The sequence below is a fragment of the Oncorhynchus gorbuscha genome, linkage group LG11, assembly GCF_021184085.1.
Source record: "Oncorhynchus gorbuscha isolate QuinsamMale2020 ecotype Even-year linkage group LG11, OgorEven_v1.0, whole genome shotgun sequence".
NCBI classification, from domain to species: Eukaryota; Metazoa; Chordata; class Actinopteri; order Salmoniformes; family Salmonidae; genus Oncorhynchus; species Oncorhynchus gorbuscha.
In genome coordinates, this window is record NC_060183.1 from 34,223,018 (window position 1) to 34,228,975 (window position 5,958).

A 5,958-nucleotide genomic window follows, 5' to 3' on the forward strand; every position below is an offset into this window, starting at 1 on the left:
GCATATTGACTTGGTACCGGTACCCCCTGTATATAACCTCGTTATTGCTATTTTATTGTGTTACTATTTTTTTTTTATTTTTGTAAATATTTTCTTACCTCTTATTTTCTGATATCTGCATTGTTGGTTAAGGGCTTGTAAGTAAGCTTTTCATGGTAAGTGTCACGACTTCTGCCCAAAGTCGGCCCCTCTCCTTGTTCGGGCGGTGTTCGGCGGTCGACGTCACCGGCGGTCGACGTCACCGGCGGTCGACGTCACCGGTGGTCGACGTCACCGGCTTTCTAGCCATCGCCGCTCCATTTTTCTATTATCCATTTGTTTTGTCTTGTTCCATTCACACCTGGTTTGCATTCCCCAATCACACTAGATGTATTTATTCCTCTGTTCCCCCTCATGTCTTTGTGTGAAATGATTTGTGTGTTACGTGTTGTACGCACTAGGCAGAGCTCCGTAATCTGGACAGAGTCAGAGAGGTACAGGACTTCAGTCATCCTCGTGGTTAGAACCGGGAAAAACTAGGAAACAGAACTTGTGAAACAGGAAGACGGGAAAGCACGCTGGTAAGCCCCAAAAAGACGAACTGGCAGTACAATACACAGGGGATAATGGGACATTTGGGCAACACCTGGAGGGGGTGGAAACAAGCACAAAGACAAAACAGATTAGTGTGCGACACTTTCGCAGTCAAAAAGCAAGCCGAGCTCTACTGCTCAGACTTTTTAAACATGACTTAAATGTAACATTAACCTAAAAAAACAGTTATGTAGGAATGAGGTTTGTGTAGTAGGCCTAATACATTATTACAGTATATTGGCTATATGCCTGGCCTGCCAATATTGTTATTATCAGACCATATTATAATTCAAAACTCAAGCTTTGATAACAAAATAGATCAATTGGTGTAGCACTTGCAAGGCACAGCTGAGCATAAATTGACATAATTTGCAAATAATTACATGTTTTATTTGGACCTGGACCTGCATCATTTTATAGTACCTGCATCTGATGAGCATGGTGCTTTCAAGAAAACTGCGAGTTGGGGGGGAAAAAGCGATGTCAAATCAGTGATCTTCAGGTTTGAAAGTTGGAGCTTTCCAACTTGGAATTCCGAGTTTGATGACCGTTCAAAGCGATTTTTCCCAGTTGGATCTTGTTCTTTTCAGAGTTTCTAGTTGTCTTGAAGTCAGAAGTCGAAGAGTTACGAGTTGTTTTGAACACGGCATTACTCTCAGCAGAGGGAGGGAAAAAGCAGCAGAGGGCCTCTCATTTTCCCTGCTCTCTCATTCTTTTCCTCTGGTGAGACTGACCAGAGAGAGGGGACACCGACTTCCACCTATGGTGAAACTCGACAGAGAAAGTGAAATATTCCTCGTTTCTAAAATAGAAACGTCAAGCTACTAATAATAATAATAACAATGGAGGGCTATCGATACACTTGGCTACTAATTTATTGCAGCTTCAGCTTGAGTGGAAGTAGGGAGAAGCGTGTTTTGTAATAGTGTTAAATAAAAACATTGACAGCGCTGAATAAAAATGTAGACATGAAGTCACTCGTAAAAACAGCAGCGCTTTGCTCTATTCTTTTATCATGGTTTTAAAAGTTATTAAATCTCAAAATTAACACTTTGTTTAACGGTGTGCAGGGCTCCTGAATCAAGTGCACCTACCGCCAACAGCGCAACACTATGTTACCACCTAGTACTCTACCCTGCACCTTAAAGACTAATGCCCTATATACATAGTTGTTGAACACTGGTCACTTTAATAATGTTAGCATACTTTTACCCACTTTTACCCACTTTATATACAGTGCCTTGCGAGAGTATTCGGCCCCCTTGAACTTTGCGACCTTTTGCCACATTTCAGGCTTCAAACATAAAGATATAATACTGTATTTTTTTGTGAAGAATCAACAACAAGTGGGACACAATCATGAAGTGGAACGACATTTATTGGATATTTCAAACTTTTTTAACAAATCAAAAACTGAAAAATTGGGCGTGCAAAATTATTCAGCCCCCTTAAGTTAATACTTTGTAGCGCCACCTTTTGCTGCGATTACAACTGTAAGTCGCTTGGGGTATGTCTCTATCAGTTTTGCACATCGAGAGAATGAAATGTTTTCCCATTTCGCAAGGCACTGTATATATACTGAATTCTAGTCATGGCTCATCCTATATAACACAGCTTTTCTGTCCATACTGTATATAAACATCATATACAGAGCCTTCAGAGAGTGTTCACACATCACTTTTTCCATATTTTGTTGTGTCAGAGTCTGAATTTAAAATTGATTTAATTTAGATTTTCTGTCACTGGCCTACACACAACACCCCATAATGTCTACGTGGAATTATGTTTTAATCTTGTTGAGGATAGTGGGCAGTATTTTCACTTTTGATGAATTGCGTGCCCATAGTGAACTGCATTCTACTCTGTCCTAGATTGCTAATATATGCATATTATTATTACTATCGGATAGAAAACACTCTTAAGTTTCTAAAACTGTTTGAATTATGTCTGTGAGTATAACAGAACTCATAGGGCAGGCAATCTTCCAAACAAGAAGTGAAATTCTGAATGTGGGTCAACTTTGAAGTCCTCGTCCCCTCCTTTCCCAACAAGATATGGATCTGGTAGCACTTCCTACGCCTCATTCAGTAGAAAGTGGAATGGAGCCTTTGGTGTGAACTTTAACCAAATGGGAGGGGAAATAATCACTGTCCCAACAGAATTCCATTTTCCTGTGACGCATTTCTCTGTGGGTGCCACCGTCGTTCCATTTGGCTGCAGCTGAAAACGTATGATCCGGTTGGAACGTTATTGGATATATATGAAAATAACATCTTGAAGATTGATTCTCTACTTAGTTTGACCAGTTTATTTGACCTGGAATATATCTTTTTGAAGTTTTCGTGCGAATAGTCTTGGACCAGCATCAGTTTTTGGGCACGTGAGCTGAAAGTGGTAGCAAAAGCAGCTAATTGGACACTAGTATTGGACATTATGGAACAAAACAATGATTTATTGTGGAACTAGGACTCCTTGCACTGCATTCTGATGAAAGATCATCAAAGGTAAGGGAATATTTATGATGTAATTTCATATTTCTGTTGACTCCAACATGGCGGAGAAATACTTTTACGTCTGAGCGATGTCTCAGATTATTGCATGGTAGGCTTTTTCTGTAACGTTTTAAAAAAATCTGACACAGCGATTGCATTTAAGAACCAGTGTTTCTTTAATTATATGTAGAACATGTATCTTTAGTCAAAGTTTATGATGAGTATTTCTGTTATCTGGCGTAGCTTTCTATAATTCCTCCGGATATTTTGGAGGCATTTCTGAACATGGCGTCAATGTAAACCGAGATATGTGGATATAAATATGCATATTATCGAACAAAACATAAACGTATTGTGTAACATGTCATGACTGTTATCTGATGAATATTTACAAAAGGTTAGTGATTCATTTTATCTCTAATCCTGCTTTTGTGACTATCTTTGGCTGGAAAAAATGGCTGCCTTTTTCCTTTGATTTGGTGGTGGTCTAACATAAATATATGTTGTGTTTTCGCTGTAAAACATTTTAAAAATCGGACATGATGGGTAGATGAACAAGATGTTTATCTTTCATTTGAGGTATTGGATGTGTGAAAGTTAAATATTTCTAAAGAATATTTTTGAATTCCCTGTGCCACCTTTTCATCTGAATGGGGGGGTGGAGTTCCCCTTGGGGATCGCCTTGCCATAATTTTAAGAGATTTTTTATCAATTAAAAATGAAAGTAGGAAATGTTTTGAGTCAATAAGTATTCAACCCCTTTGTTATGACAAGCCTAAATAAGTTCAGGAGTAAATAATTTCTTCACAAGTCACATAAATTGCATGGAATAATAGTTTTGTCACACCCTGATCTGTTTCACCTGTCTTTGTGCTTGTTTCACCTGTCTTTGTGCTTGTCTCCACCCCTCTAGGTGTCACCCATCTTCCCCATTATCCCCTGTTTATTCATACCTGTGTTCTCTATTTGTCTGTTGCCAGTTTGTCTTGTCATGTCAGGTCTTACCAGCGTCTTACCGCCTTCCTGTTTCTCTAGTTGTGTTTCCTAGTTTTTTCCGGTTCTGACCATTCTGCCTGCCCTGACCATGAGCCTGCCCTGACCCCGTACCTGCCTGCCGTTCTGTACCTGTCTGACTCTGACCTGATTACAAATCTCTGCTTGCCCTCGGCCTGCCCCGTGTTTACAATAAATAATCTGAGAACTGTATTATCAGCCTCCCGTGTCTGCATCTGGGTCATATCCTGAGTTGTGATAAGTTTACCATTATTTTTAATGATTATCTCATCTCTGTACCCAACACATACAATTATATGTAAGGTCCCTCAGTCAAGCAATGAATTTCAAACACAGATTCAACCACAAATACCAATAAGGTTTTCCAATGCCTCACAAAGAAGGGCACCAATTGGTAAAAAAAAGAAGACACTGAATATCCTTTAAAGCATGGTGAAGTTATTTATTACACTTTTGATAGTGTGTCAATACACCCAGTCACTACAAAATTGCAGGTGTCCTTTCTAATTCAGTTGCCAGAGAGGAAGAAAACCACTCAGGGATTTCACCATTACTCCACAATACTAACTTAACTGACAGAGTGAGAATAAAAATATTCCAAAACATGCATCATGTTTACAATGGCACTGAAGTAATACTGCAAAAAATGTGTCAAAACAATTAACTTTTTATCCTGAATACAAAGTATTATGTTGGGGTCAAATCCAATACAACTCATGACTGAGTACCATTCTCCATATTTTCAAGCATAGTGGTGGCTGCATCATGTTACGGGTATGCTTGCAATTGTTATGGACTGGAGAGTTTTTCAGGACAAAAAAATTTAAGGAATGGACTGAAGAACAGGCAAAATTCTAGAGGAAACCTGGTTCTGTTTGCTTTCCACCAGACACTGGGAGATTAATTCACATTTCAGCAGGACAATAACCTAAAACACAAGGCCAAATCTCCACTGGAGTTGTTTACCAAAGAGACTGTTAATGTTCCTGAGTGGCCGAGTTACAGTTTGAAACAAATCTACTTGAAAAACTATCGCAAGACCTGAAAGTGGTTGCTTAGCAATGATAAATAACACATTTGACAGTGCTTGAAAAATTCAAAAAAATTATAATGGGCAAATGTTGCACAATTCAGGTGTGGAAAGCTCTTAGAAACTTACCCAGAAAGACGTCATAAGGTGAATGCACCAATTTGTAAGTCGCTCTGGATAAGAGCGTCTGCTAAATGACTTAAATGTAAATGTAAAATGTACTTACAGCTGTAATCGATGCCAAAGGTTATTCTACAAAGTATTGAATCAGGGGTGTAAATACTTATGTAAAGGAGATATCTGTATTTAATTTTAAATAAATATACAAACAATTCTAAAAACATGTGTTCAGTCTAATACAACAAAATGTGGAATAAGTCAAGGGGTATGAATACTTTCTGAAGGCACTGTGTGTGAGTATATATATATGCACAGCCATTAAAACTTGCTTTTCCACTACTCCACAAATATCTTGTTAATAACAAACTATAGTTTTGGCAAGTCGGTTAGGACATCTACTTTGTGAATGACACAAGTAATTTTTACAACAATTGTTTACAGATTATTTCACTTATAATTCATTGTATCACAATTCCAGTGGGACAGAAGTTACATACACTAAGTTGATTGTACCAGCTTGGAAAATTCCCGAAAATGTCATGGCTTAAGAAGCTACTGATAGGCTAATTGACATCATTTGAGTTCATTGGAGGTGTATCTGTGGATGTATTTCAAGGCCTAGAGAAAACAGGTATAAAGTGTCTATATCCACCTTAGTCAAATACATTTATACTCAGTTTGTCATGATTCCTGACATTTAATCAGAGTAAAAATTCCCTGATTAAGGTC

At 38.3% G+C, this 5,958-nt stretch overlaps 1 long non-coding RNA gene across 1 annotated transcript; it reads left to right on the plus strand.

Moving 5' to 3' along the window:
* The first annotated feature begins 210 nt into the window (after positions 1–210).
* On the plus strand, positions 211–4,271 carry LOC124047763. The gene is made up of 2 exons (XR_006841125.1): positions 211–560; positions 4,101–4,271. It is a non-coding gene; the product is annotated as an uncharacterized LOC124047763 (long non-coding RNA).
* Positions 4,272–5,958: the final 1,687 nt, after the last annotated feature.